This window comes from Falco biarmicus, chromosome 3 (assembly GCF_023638135.1).
Source record: "Falco biarmicus isolate bFalBia1 chromosome 3, bFalBia1.pri, whole genome shotgun sequence".
Classification (NCBI taxonomy): domain Eukaryota; kingdom Metazoa; phylum Chordata; class Aves; order Falconiformes; family Falconidae; genus Falco; species Falco biarmicus.
In genome coordinates this window covers 75571612-75586710 of record NC_079290.1, presented here as the reverse complement: position 1 = coordinate 75586710, position 15099 = coordinate 75571612, and positions in this window count along the sequence as shown.

Sequence of the window (15099 nt, the reverse complement as noted above, 5' to 3'; positions counted from 1 at the left end):
AGCTATTCTTCTGCTCAGTGTGAATATTAACAACAGTGTTTTATGATAAACTATAATTGAGGACATTAACTTACTAGGGAAAATCATCTTCCTTGACAAATAGGCATAAGTTGCTATTGCACCAGGTGCTGACAGAAGCAATATTAGGTGTTTTTCAGTAAGTCCGCCTGCATACATACGTGTTTATAAGAGAGCATTTTATGATCCAAAACAATATTTTTGTGAAAGTGTTCCAGATTCCAATTTGATTTCCCCACTTGCTTTCTCTTCTTAGACAGCTAAACAAGTTTCATCTCTATTTACATTTTTGCAGCTACAAGCATAGTTTATACACATTTATCTGTACCCATAAGTATTTAGCTAAATGTGCTTTGCCTATCTCAATATTATCACAAGCTTTTATGCAAAGGTAGGCCTGATTTTTGGTCCAAATTTGTATTTAGAGTATTCTTTTATTCTTGTACATCTGAATCTGGGTAATTTTGTTGGTGTCTGTGGCAATGCATCTGTTTCACAGGTCAAATAGAAGCAGAGTATGACTTAATCTGTTTTATTGTGCTGCATTTGTAATAGAGCAAAGAACTTCAGACTATGACAACAAAAATGGAAATGTTAATTTAAAAAAACAACAACCCCAAACAAAACAAAACAAAACCAACAACAAAAAATACCTATACCTTTCATTATCAGGAATGGCAGTCAGGAAGCATAAGAAAGCATTGGTTCCACTTAGGATTATGCAGACAAAAATTTGTCTGTGTGATTTGGGGTTTTTTTCTTTCTTTTTTCCAGTGGAACATGCTCCATGGATGGCAATTGAACTGTTTGATATAGCAGCAACAAAAGGAGGAACTTACCACTATGAATTCATGTAATTTCAGAAAGAAAACAAACAGAAAAGTGCATGCAGTAGATGAATGCAAAGATGGAAATAGGCAAGACCCTTGTTCCATAAAAGAAATCCCAGTAATCTGCAATTTTATTTTGGCTGTGGTGATTCATCTCCCTTCAGAAGTTTCTCAACATCGACAACTGTTGTATGCTGTCTTTGAAACCCACACGCTCCTGCTGAAGCTGGGTTTGAATCAGCATGGAATTTGGCTTATCAGACTGTGTCTGAGAAGCCAGCAGTTTTTGTCATGCCAGATTGCATCTGGATTAAAAACTGAACAAAAATGTAGTGACACATTTTGTGAAAGGAAAAAGACAAGCTATATTGGCTTCACTGAAATCTCATAATCAGATAAGTGTTTCATACTTTGGTTATTATAGTTATTTAAGCAGTAATTTTATTCATTAAGTGTGCACTTTAAAGTTAATGTTGTTGGAGATATTTCAAGTATTAGAGATGTGCATGTAAGTCACTTTTCATATTGATGTGTCTACTGATTCTCAGAAGAATTTAGCACACTTTTTGATGTGATTTTATGAAAATTAGGATGGAAGAACAGAATATTTTTTTCCAGAAACCACAAATACAAAACAGTTTTATTTGTCATCATGTCTTAAGAGGACATTGGTGCAGTGTCCTAAACCAGTGTGGTTTTAGCCAAGCAGTGACTGATTTATCTCACTCCTAAGGAAAACTGAATTAACTTTAAGTGTACATTAGTAGTCTGGACAGAAAATTAGTAAGTAAGAGTTCATATCTTTATTTGCAGGAGGTTAAATTCCCTTTCCTGAAAGGAGTCTGATGAGTGGTCCTGTACTTCTTTCTGAACAAGGGTAGAGAGCACTTTGGTGGCTGCAAATTGAATACTAACCTAGGAGAAACTGGATGATTGCAAACAACCTCTCCTGAACATTTCTCAAAAAGCATAGCTGTGGAAATTAGCTATTTCTAGATAATCATAGCTAGATTATAAATAATGTCAGTTTGATGGGGACTGAGGGAAGAAAGGGGCAGGAATGGGACTGTCAGAGTTACTTTTGAGAATGACACCTGGCAAAAAAGCAATTAGGGTTATTTGGACAGCTTGCCCAAAACAGCGTATTTCTTGATGGAAGGAGTAGCTGCCTGTACTAGATGTGGCTTTCTGTAAAGCCATCAGGATTGTGCTGAAAAAAAATACAGGCCATGTTTAAGCAGGCTGTTGTAAAGTTTAAAACTGAATGTGTAATCCCAGCCTAATAGGTAGGTGGGTTATTCATTACAATACTGATGTATTTATTTGGGAAAAAAAATGGCATATCAATGCACATTTAATGTTAAATCGCAGTACAAGACCAGTGAAATCTAGCTTTATCACTGCTGGTGCGGGAGGGCTGAAGGCTGAGACGTTTTGACTGTAAGAAAACAGTGTCAGAGTTGCAAGGGTCTTGCATATATAAGAAAAGACAGCATAGGAAAAATAAACTCGCAGTGTTCTGAAATCTTGGCGGTTTGCCCCAGTTTTATGAAAAACCAAAGGATAGTGAGATGGCTTAGTCCCAGAGCATCCCACCACCTGAGTTAATATGTCACTGGCTGATAACAGTGATGTTGATGTTAAGGAATGCCCATACAAGGCACCCATAGGATTAATTTGCAGATGAAATTACGGAAATACAATTCTGTGAATATTGCTGGGAAAAGCAGATGAAACTATTGGCTTATGCAAGGGCTTTCGAAAAGTTCTGGTTGATGGAGGTGGCACAACAGCTCATATAATGTAGAATGATCTGGGACACCAGAGGAATCAGATCTCCCTCAGCTTCCTTGGCACCAATTCCCAAGCACAGCCGCTTGGTCATGTGGATTTGCTCTGCTACTTTTCTGTGGTTCTGAAGCTCTTCTGAGGCTTTTGATAAATGGAAGTAGGCTTCATCAGGCTCTTATGCAATTCCTCCACAAAATGGTGACTATTGGAACACATGAGGACCTGGGTTTGTCTCCCACTAACACAGCACTTTGCTGTAACAAGGGTCAAGGCAAACACAGGTCATCATCTGACACTAGTACAGTTACAGGCCTGGAGATTTTTGTTGTTCTTGGCTTCTTTCAGATGAGTTTAACATGCCTTATCCTTTTTTTCCGTTGCAGCTGGGGTAGATTTTCGTGCCAGTTTCCCAGTAATTGGATGGTACTGCAGTTGTAGAGTATGCAGGCTCACCTTGGGTTAAATGGTTTCCTCTGTTTCAGATTTTGTGCAGTCCAGATTTAAATTTGACAATGTTTGCTTAGGATTCTGTGCTCAGCACTTTGTATTAGACAAGAAGAAACCCTGCATTTAAATTATTCAGTCTTGAGGACTGATGAAAATTGTCAATCACATTCTAGCAAATTTAACTTATCCTAAAGGATGCTTACGGGTTCAAACACTCACATCCAGTTCCATTTATAGATTGTTTTGGTTTATTTTGTCACCGAGTGACCTTGTCTTCCTTGCCTTCTGGTGTATTTTTGCATTGCCCTGCAGATGGTGGGCAGGAATCTGGTTTTGGATATTAAAATAATAAATTCTATTATCTTCAAGTTGACCAGACTGACAATGAAACAAACAGTATGGAAGTGAACAATTTGTATTCTGTGAGATTAAAAAACAATAGCTGGCATGTCCTGCCCAAAGCAGGAGAAATACCAGTGCAGCAGGTTATTCAGTTGATGCTAATTGTGAAGTCAGTAAGTATTATGATTATGTTTGGTATTAACTTTCTGTCCAGGCATAAGGAGAAGAGATAGCATTAATTATGAAGTGGCAATGGGGCTGGTGGGCAGGGGGAATCTCGCAAGGTGCGTGCAACAGACCTGAACTGGACACCCGCCTGTCCCACCCCACAGTGTAAAAATGTTTCCACCTCACATCAGGATAACAGCCAGAGCCTGCCAGTGTTCGATTAAAATAAATAAATAAGTAAAAAGTTGGCAGGATTCTTCCAGGACCAGCCTTCTCAGGAGCCACCCCAGGCTACAAGGGATTGGAGAGAGCAGCGTCAGGGTGGCCGCCTGCAGTAATGTGCCCCAGGTGTCCGGCCAGAGCGGACACAGCGTCTGGCATGGGGATGGCAGGGTACAAGGCTGCACGAGGCCCAGGTTGGCACCTCAGGGGTGCCCAGGGCATGAGGAGTGGTGTGGAAGGTGTAGGCTGCCAGTTAAATCTTGCCCCCTGCGCTGGAGGCAGCGCTGCCCCTGAAACAGGGCTTGGCTACGGGGGCTGCAGGCTGGCAGGAGCCGTGTTTGCTGGCTTGTGGGTCAGCACGGCGGGGGGGCTGGCTGACAGCGATGTGATTCCATTAGGAAACTTTGAGCCTGCTCTGCCATTTGTGAGAACAGTTTGGTCAGGGCAGCCATGTTTTCCCCTCCAAAGGGAAGCCCCACCGGGCATGGTGAGCAAACTACATGGGGAGAGGTTTGTGCTTCTGCACTTGTTCTGGGTTTGCTGCTACTTCAGCCAAAAGAGACGGTACCTGGGAATCAGCCGGTAGACCAAAAGTCATGTTCATTAGTTATACATTTACCCTTCCACAGGTGAAGATCATCAGCCAAGAGAAAAAAAGTTAATCTTTATGCCATGTCCCAGCCCTGAAACTAGATGGACAAAAGCCAATTGGTGATCTCCATACAGTAACAGCTTTTAATCAAAAGATGCTTGGAAGGAGAGTGATGGTTGAAGTATCACCGCTGAGAACTGATTTTTTGAGCCAACACTTTGAAACTTTTTAAGTGAAAGCATCTAAGTGAAATTGCCACATCCCATGCCCCTTAAAGGGACAGTAGCTTTATACAGCTTCATGCTGAAGCGCTTTTGCTGAGTTGGTGGTTACTGTGGTCTTCTATGGTGATATGAAGTTCTGTGAAAACCCCTTTATGGACTTTGGCGGGGGGGGGGGGGGGGGGGGGGGGAGGGAAACAGAGGAGATAGAAATACCAGCTTCTGACTAGAGCTGTTTGCATATACTTCCAGAAGGACAGTATAAAGGACAAAATTTATTTTTTTGTATCTAGTAGAAGCTTTCCCTAGTTCTAGAGAGTGAGGGACTGAAATTCCAGGCTGTGCATTTTTTTTTACATCCTGCAGGTCTCTGTACTTTTTTCTTTTCTCCTTCTTGTGAATCTGAACCATTTTGTTTTGATATAACATTTTCTGCCTGACTCAGCAGTTGTCTGTATGGTAAATCTGCGGGACAGGGGAGGGGGACTGCTTATATCTGGCAAAAATTTAATGAGGTATGCATTTCTCCCGGCTCTTAGTGGGAATAAATCTTACTTTGTAAAAACCTCTGAGAAATTATCCAACTGAGAGTTGTTGGATTTATGTGGACTTTTTTACTCATTTGCTGGCTTAAAAAAACTTCAGGACTAGCAGTCAGGTATACCGTGTAGATGTGCAATACACCCTAGAGGACTATGAAGCCAATGAATAGTTATCTATATTTATTGCCAGGTATCTCATACATGATACAAAATAATCCTAATCTTTTAATGCTTTCAGAAATTCACATGTAAGGGAGCTCTGCAAAATCAAAGCATCCATGTTAAAAATAAGTTGCCAAGCAGTTTGTTTAGATCCCTCCTTTTCTTGCCTTATAATAAGTAGTTGGGAATAAGTATGTTCTATTTATGACATTTCTAAGTGAAGATGTATTATAGGTATGTAACTTGGATGTAAGATTGTGGTTTCCTCATCAAGGTTCAGTCCTAAAATATTTTTGGATGATTTTGAAATTTCTCAGGTAAAAAAAATCAGGAAAGAAATTGGGATAGAGTCTTTAAAACTAAATGTAGTGTGATGTCTTGGGGGGAATAGCTGACTAATGAAAGTCTACAATAGCATGTCAGATAATGATTTATTACAGCTACAGGTGGCCAGCTGTCAGATGGGTCTCCACTGAATTATTTAACTATTTCTGAAGATATCTGCTTTTGTTGTTGTTTTAGTCATTTGAGGTGAGGGGAACATGCTGTCATTTTCATCACGGAAACCTGTACTTACATGTAAGTTTGGAGAGCGCCTCAGAAGTGTAAAACAAATAAATCCATGCAATTTATCAAGAGCCTGAAACAGTCATTTCAAGGGCTATGCCTGCCTCTGATCACCTGCCTGTCATGTGCAACTAGGGAGACACCAATATGAAAAGCAATTCTCTTTAAAGGGCTTGGGAAAGAGAATAAATTCTCTTCTTCAGCTGTTGTGTGCAGGCACCAAATTATTCTGAAAATACCTATGTTGTTTAAAATCAGTTTATGATTTTTCTGTGTGCTCTGGAGGAGGCTGCCCAAACCAAATGAATGGGTAAGCTGTTAAGTAAGCCTCTTTATCAACTACAAATTGCATACTTAAATCTCACTACCATCCTTGTTCCCTACTGCGATACCTCCATATCTAGGCCTTGGTACTTACATCCATTTCTTTATTCTCATGGCCTCTTTCTCCGACACAGACATATGCACTCACACTTCCCACCATTTATGCAGTGTAGCAATGCTAACACTGACTCTCAACAGTCAAAGGATGATATCTATCCTCTGGATTTGCAATTAAAAATACCATGTTTTAGAATCTGATTTACCATCTCATTACAATGTGTGTACCTGCTTACTTTTCTGCCAAGTTATTGTTGTGTTACCCACATTGGCCTTTGCATAAATGTGTGTACTGGGACAAGGTTTAGAAGAACCAGATCTTTAAGGAACCAATGCACAGTTATAAGACAAAGCCTAAAATAGAAGCTGAAAAGTGCTGCATTTTATGCCATGAGGCCTGGGAATATGGTGATGTCTTGGGAAAGGTATGTGTATGTTTGCAAGCTGTTTTGCTGCTATGTCAGAATGATGGGCTGTATAGCTAAAATGGTCCTAATGCTTGCTGATTTGGGATCCTTGCAGGGGTCCACTGAGGTCAGTTCAATGACGGGTAGCATTTTATCCCTTGTTAGCCCCAATTAGCTGCTGAATACAGAGGTGCAAGTTTCTTCCCATCCCTGGATTTATCAGCTTCATCATCACCACAAGGCAAAAACTTTCTTTCATTTTTAAGAAGGTCCAAAACCAAATCTTCATTTTCACTGACATGTGGTCAAACTGCAGAGCTGGATCAGAGTGAACAAACAACTTCTGTAGGTCCCTGATTGTCTTTCAGTCAGTTTTGCTGGGAAATAGGGATGGGTTGCTTCATCTGCACAAGGACTGGGAAACTACATATACCTGCTACAGGTATTTGTCTGCTCAGTACAATCTTTACTGCTCAGCTGCAGGAAAAAAAGGTCTCGGTGAAAAGATGCATGTGCAAAGGCATTCCAGCTGTCTCTGCACAATTCAGCTCCAGAAGCATTAGCATGGAGCACTATCAGCTGGGGCAGATGGGGGCTGTAGTCTGGGAACGGCAGCCCTGTTCCCTGTAAGGTAGCTGGGGTTTTCTAGCAGGGCTCTGCCACTCGCGCTGAGCTCTGCTGCAGTGGCTGTGTGGTTGCTGGTACCAGAGCTAGCATAGGTGTGTCCACAGAGGGCTTCAGTCACACTTTTGGGGTATACTCACACTGCTTAGAAATTTGTGAAGGTGTGTGTGCCTCTGCATACATGTGCAAGCAACTTGCTACAGGTGAATTATACAGGTGGACCAACAATGAAAGTTACCAGCATCTCAGGATACAATCAAACTTCTCTGAATTTGTCTTACAGGTATGTTCACCATCTCTGTTCAGGGGTTTATTAATGATGATAAGAGATATTTATGGTGTCTTGATTGACCATTGTTGCACACGGGAGTGAGTGATGCTTTCTGGACTGAAGCATTAAGTTGTATTGAACATTGCCATTTGCAAAACATTAATCTCCTGCAGCTCGGTTGTGCTGTGATAATTCATGCTTTATACTTGAGTTGTTGCTGCTTAGCTGACTGCAAAATGATACAGTAATACCGTGTCATTAACTACTCATATGATAATTCAGGAAGTACACAGCTAAGAAACTTAATTCTTACTGTCTCCTGTTTTCTTACCTTAGAGGAACAGTAATTCACAATGCATCCAGGAACAATTTAAGCCCACTTTCCTACAGGGACTGGTTTTGTTTTGTTTGATCAAATACCATGGTTTCTCCTTGTAGTAAATTTTTTTGAATACGGTGAATTACAAATATATCTCCTATTTTCATTTCTCTTGTTAAATAATGGAAAACCTTTGACAAAAGATGTGGCTTTCGTGGGAAATGTACTTATTGCAATGTATGCATTCAAAGGGACTTGAAATGTTTTGGCTTCTGCAATACAGATATGGTGATGAAACTTTAAACAACAAAATAATTTTCTCACTATTTTTGTTTGCCGGAAGTATTTTTATATCCACACCAAGAGCGAAAATATAAGTAAGTGAAGAGTAGCAATGTATAAAGTATATAAAAGCATCTTTTTCCTTCAGAAAAACTGGCTTGTTTACAATTTTGCATATCCTTGGATATTTTGGAAGTTCATCAAAGAATTTATCATCTGCTTGAGGGAATTCACTAGGACTAGTTCAGACTACATTTTGATGTTATTTTTCTCAGACAGTTGAGTTTTCAATGAATTCCACCCTCCTTCCCACTGCCCAGAAAGCAAGCTACTTCAGGATATTTTAGGGGAAAAAAAATGTGAAATCAGATGGCCAGAGGTATAATCCTTTTAATCCTCTTTTTTTAATATTTTTTTTTCCCCCTCAAGACACGTACTGAAATTCTTGTTTCACTGCCATGTCCCCCATGAACTGCAGCTTGAGTCTTTCTGTTGGCTTCTATACTCTGCTACAGATTCTGCTCTGTAAACAAGCTAGCCCTCCCCAGGCTGGACTGTAACAACGTACCCGTGTTTTGCTCCTGTGTGGGTTTTGGCTGGGATAGAGTTAATTTTCTTCATAGTAGCTAGTGTGAGACTATGTTTTGGATTTGTGCTTGAAACAGTGTTCCCAATTCAGGGATGTTTTGGTTGCTGCGGAGCAGCTCACACAGAGCCAAGGGCTTTTCTGCTCCTCACAACCCACCAGCGAGCAGGCTGGGGGGCACGAGAAGCTGGAGGGGACACAGCTGGGACAGCTGACCAAAGGGATATCCCGTACCACATGTTGTCACGCTCAGCATATGAAGCTGTGAGAAGAAGGAAGGGGTGATGTTTGGAGTGATGGTGTTTTGTCTTCCCAAGTAACCATTACACATGATGGAGCCCAGCTTTCCTGGGGATGGCTGAACACCTGCCTGTGAATGAATTCCTTGGTTTGCTTTGCTTGCACACGCAACTTTTGCTTTACCAATTAAACTGTCTTTAGCACAACCCACGGGTTTTCTCACTTTTGCTCTTCTGATTCTCCCCCCACCCCACTGGCAGAGGGAGGGAGCGGCTGTGTAGGGCTCAGCTGCCAGCTGGGGTTAAACCACAGCAGCTCCCCTCCTGCCTTTACATAGTCAGGGCTACAGAGCAAGTCTGACCCAGGCAAGAGAGAGTGCAAAACAAGTGAACCACCACAGGAAGTGTGGTGAAGGCAATTTTGGCAGGGCAATTTCTATTTCAGGATGAAATGTTCTACTCTGGTTGGAGAAAAAAAAGACTATTGCCCAGTCAAACCTAGTGCAGGTGACTGTGACTGCAGTGCAGTGGCAAGCTCTTCCACCAGAATGCATAATTTTTCACTTTGTTGCTATATTTAATTTTAACTTTCAGCTATATCACCTGGAATAATCAATGGGACAACTTGACTCATTATTGAGGTGTGCAAGTGGTTTAAAAGGTTTGGGGCTGAAGTAATTCAGAATATATCCTATATTTTCACTGTCATGTCTTGAAGACATTTTTAAGTAGGCATAGTGAGTTTTTTTTCTGATTTAATAAAAATCACTAGGAGAGATAAACTAGGCAGAACTGAAGTTTCTCAGAACAGCGATTTGAATTCATATCAGATCAGGGAAGCCTTTGTATTTTTTATTTTTTTTTTGAAGTACAAAAATATTAAAATAAAAAAACTCAGGAAAAATGAGCAGTTTTCAGATTATCTGGAAAACAATATTATTTTTTTTCCCTAAGACAGGTCAAGTTACACAATCAAAGGACAATGTTTATTTACTTCAGGTAAAACTGTATGGAATAAAAATAGTTATTTTTCAATGCCTGAAACAGAATTCCCGCACCAGACAGATTTACCTGTTTCAGATTTTACTTGTATGTTTCACACGGGGTTTGTTCTGATGACTCCTGTTCCAATTAACATCATCCTTTTTTTGTTTGTGTTTTGTTTTTTTGTTTTGGTTTTTTTTTGTTGTTGTTTAATGAATAAACTATTACTCTGGAGTTCTATTTAGCAAGACACAAAACATAAACTGTGATTTGTTGAGTGATCCTTGCAAACTCAGACCTTTCCCAGTAACATCAGCCATGTTATTTGGTTTACGTTCAGCTATGCATGTCTTTGAGGTTTTAATGGAAACCTGCCAGAAACTGTTGACAAGGAGAAGAACTAAAGAACTGAATTTCTTCAACATCTCCCATCTCTGTGCTTTATTTATAGTTAGATCTTCGTGTTTGGGCTGAGAGAGGCTTTCTTGAGGTTTATGGAATGTGTTTTGAAAACAAAAAAGAATCCAAAAACTCTCTCAGTTACCCAAAGTGTATTGTTGTGGTGTTAAATAAAATCTTGAAACCCCCCAGGGGTACTGTCAGAAAGCAGTTGAATGGCTTGGTGTTCCAAACTCGGGTGTTATCATAGTGCCCTCCTTCTTCTGCAGCAATGGTAGGTTATGACCTTACTGTAACTAATGTGGGATTTATTCACCAGCAAAAACATAAAAGTGTGAAGTTGACACAGTTCTGGGAAACCGCTAATTAAAATCAAACACTTTTAACTTCGGAAAGTCTTCCTAATCCCCATCTTGTAGCTGTTTAAAATTGCATCAAAAAGAATAGTATTTTTTGTCACTGAGACTGTTATAACTGAGGTTTTGACCTACAATTTTCAAAAGGAATAAAGATCAAAATTCACCTAACTTCCACAAACATGTCTGTGATGCCTGAAAATTAATGGTGAAACTTTCTGTTCTAGGAGGTGTTTTATTGGCTTTATAACTTGTTAGCGCAACTGTGTAGTTCTTCTGAGAGACGATTTATAGAGTTGTAGTTTATGATACTAACTGATGTAAATAGAGGCTGGAGGATACGTAAGACAGAGAAAAGGACAGAACTCACTTTAAATGAAGTTTACAATCTTTTTATGGCACCGTAAGTACTAACAATAATCATCGTTACTAATGACCTCATAAATCAGATTAGGAAAAAAGTGAGTAAGAATCTTCTCAATATGAAGAATTTGGTTTGCAAACTGAGGAGAGAAATATCCTTGGATTATATCTTAGATCTTCTTTCACCTAAAAAAGAGGTCACGTCTATAAACATATTAGAGAATCTTTTAAAATCCTTGCATTGGTTTTGCCCTTGAAGTGTAAGGTAGAATATACTTATGTATGTGTGTATATATGTATTTATTAATTATTATTACCATTTTACCAGGAATTGGTCTTCCCCATTTGATGTTGCAGGTTTCTTTCAAGGAAAATTTGTACTGAAGTATCCTGATGTTTTCTTTCCCTCTTGCCTTTTCAGAAACACAGTGCAGGTTTTGGAGCCAAATGAAATGAAAAGTAAGAACACTTTAAGCCAATCTTTGTGTTTTCCTGATTCAGAAATGATTTGGAGGCAGAAAGGGACCCTAGGGTAAACTGTCCAGCTCTGGGCACCTCTGTAAATTGTGGTAGTCTTTCTGCTTTCTGGAACTGTCTCTTATGGCTCTCAGCAAGTAGCAGTCTTCAAGGTGCTGAGAGCCATGGCCTCCTCCATGCACCAGTGCTTGCAGCAGTGTCCGTGGAGGGCAGCTTGGAAGTCCTCCTCCAAGGTTCCTGGGAAAGCAAAAATTTTCCCCTTTAACATAAGGCTTTGGGACTATCTTTACACCACTTGAGCTTGCTTAATTATTGTCCAGTGGTTTTGTATCAACCTGATAAGGACTTCTGTAACGGTTATTTGGAAAACTCATTCAATAGCAGAGCTGTATTTTCGGATGTGTCCAGCTCCCTGCAGTAAACACAAACTGTCTTTGCTTATAGCAGAATTTGCTGCCCTTGGTTTCTCAGCTTTTGTTCTCTTTTTGGGCCAATCTCAGAATAAACAAAGATCAAAACCATAATGTTTAATGATGGGGTATAAGGGGACTAAATTGCTTTGTGGATAGGGATAAGAGATGCTTAACAGTTTCAATATTGATCTTATAAATTGATGTATATTACACTGTCACTTGTATTTAAATAATAAAAATAAAAATAACTCTAGCATCTCTTCAGTAACTAAAGACCTGCTTTTACCTTTTAAATAACACTCATGTGACTGTCAGGCCACCATACACGTTACAGCACCTTCATTTTTAGTCCATGATACAAGATTTTATATTAACAGTGCCAGATTTTATCCATCTTTGTTTTGTAATTCCTAGAATGCATTTCTTTTGGGAAGTACAGTAAGAAATTTCTGACTGCATAGGTCTTGTTTCCAAATTTTATATCTTGTTAAAGGTTCTTATCTTAATCATTATCTTCTTGAAGCAGGGGGAGTGGGAGTGACAAGAATATTCCATCAAGAAACATCCTGATATATACACATTTATGATACATAAAACCTTGTTTGCCTTAGAATTTGTGTATTAATCTAAATGTGATCAATTCATATGTTTCAAAATAGAATTAATTAAGCTGTTATGTGAAGTATAGCAAAATAGAATGGATTTAGTGGATTCAAAATCCCATCAAGCCAAGCCATTAAAAAAACCCAAAAACCTAACCATACTTGTGTTTAGAATTTCTAAGTGTACCATAACTGTGCTATGTTATTCTGGACCACAATTTCACATGCAGTAGGTTGCCTCAAGACACAGGAATCCTATCCTGTTTTGTAATAAATTAATGTAGCCTATGACCTCAACAGATCATTGCATTTCATATTTTCTTTCACTGAATGTGAAAGAGAAAATATCTGTGACTATATATCAGACACCAAGGAGGAAGCTTCCTTTGCACTTCATCCTGCTTTCCTCCTGAAAATATGGGACTTGGACCTGAAACAGCTATGTGGGTGCAGTTGCAGTCTAGGAACGGGAAAATGCTCTCCAGTTTCAGTTTCAGTGATTTTTGTGATGTTTTGTGATGTGATTAAGGCTGAGAATAAATTCTCTGGTTTTGCTAATCTGTTAATCTCACGGGACTGTGCTCCCTCAAGGTGACTATGCTTTGGGGCAGGGTAGGAGGCAGTGCTGCCCACTGGTGCTGTTACCCATAGTGGGAAGCAGGGAACCAGCTCTGTGCCAAAACAGCTTCCGTCTGGCAGATCATGTTCAGCTATGCGTGGATGTGGACAGATTGCTTCCAGGGCCAGCTCTGGAGTGGAATCGGTATAGTCCCAGTTTTACAGTGTGAAGTCTAAGGAAATAATCTGCTTGGGACCCAAGCTGGCTCCATGCACAACCATGGCAGGCGTGTCTGTGCTGTACTAGTTTTCAGAAGTCAGTATAGGCATAATGAGGTGGGTTTGTATGGACATAGCAGTGGTCCTGAGCAACCCACATTCATCACAGCTGCCTGATTGGACCCAGCCTTCTTCCTCAAGAGCTACTTCAGTACATAGGCATCATGCTTCCTGGCTTTGCTGTTTCTTGATATTTTTTCATTTGTGGAATGAGTTGTGCTACAGGTACCCGGGACATCTCCGTTCCGATGCAACACCAGGCTGGATCCCTTAGTAATTGTTAGCTCAGATGCAATACTTTGTTGGGTTTTTTTGTTTTTTTTTTAAAGAAAGTCCTATTTCATGCAAGGGACCCCTGCTAAAAAATACCAACCAGAACCCATAAGAATTCAGGCAGGGAAACACTGGTATGAAGGGAAAGAGCTAAAAACTGAATCAGTACTATTAAAATCAAAACAAACCATCAGATGAATGTATTTGGCAGACTGGTGAAGAGAAGTATGAGGATTTAAGAACTTCTGGAAAGAAACAGGCAGTTAAGGCAAATACCTCTCTTTTTTTTTAGATTATCTTATGCTTTTAAAGCTGGAAACTTCCCTGGTTGACAGCCCAGAAGAAATAGATAGGCCCAGAAGGGAAACTCTGCCTGTCTTAACTTTGACAAAATCTTTGAAAGGAGAGACAGGAATAATATCAGCATTTTCAGAAAGGAGAACAACACTCTAGAGTCCTGAAAATGTTTCAGAGAAGCTTCCCAGTGGGGATTTATGAAGAATTTAAAGAGACAATTGAATTCACAGAAGGGAACTAGGTTGTCCTTTCTCCTTTCTGTAAGGTAGAGTGTTACCTGTGGGAAGCTGTTCTCACAGTAAGGCAACAAATTGCTTCAGGAGGCAAATAATTAACGTGAGGGGAGAGAGCAGCATCCAGTGATTGGACTCAGCTCCACAAGAAGCAAGCACTTCCTCCAAAGAGCGGAAGACTCTTTTAGGGACCAGCTCCAGACACATGGCTGTTGGCATTTTGAGCTCTTGTGTAGTTGCCAGATAACCCAAGATCTGATTGCATAAGTGAAGGTTGAAATTAGCTTTAAAATGTCCTGCAACCACTCATTGCTCCGTGAAGTAATTCTCCTTGCTCAGGGCACAAGCAGAGAGCTTAGAAAGCATGGCCTCAGGACAGTGCTTGTTAGTGCTTCGAAGACAGGCGAGAGACTTGTTTTTGTAACAGGTAATGGAAGTAAAATATGTCATTGTGGAAAATGGAGATCCTGTAATGCTGACATTAACAAGCTTGGATGCTTCTGGCAGATGAATCCCATGTGAAAAGCCAGTTGATCCTGATATCAGTACCACAGCCAGGAATTCAAGCTTTGGAACCAACTATGTAGATCACATGTGAAATGGAAAACCCATTTATTCCATTTTCTTTCATGTTCTATAATGTTTAAAGCCATCCTTGCATGACATGCGCAGTCAAAATATGTGTGACCAATGGCAGAAATATGTATCTATGTATTTATTTTTTTTTGTCTTGTGGTATCATGAATGACTGACTGATACCCTGTAGCCTCAAAAATCACGATAATAACATTTTCATTTGGTAATGAAACAATTCTTTCAAGGAAAGACAAAATTGTGGGGAGAAAGCAGGGAAG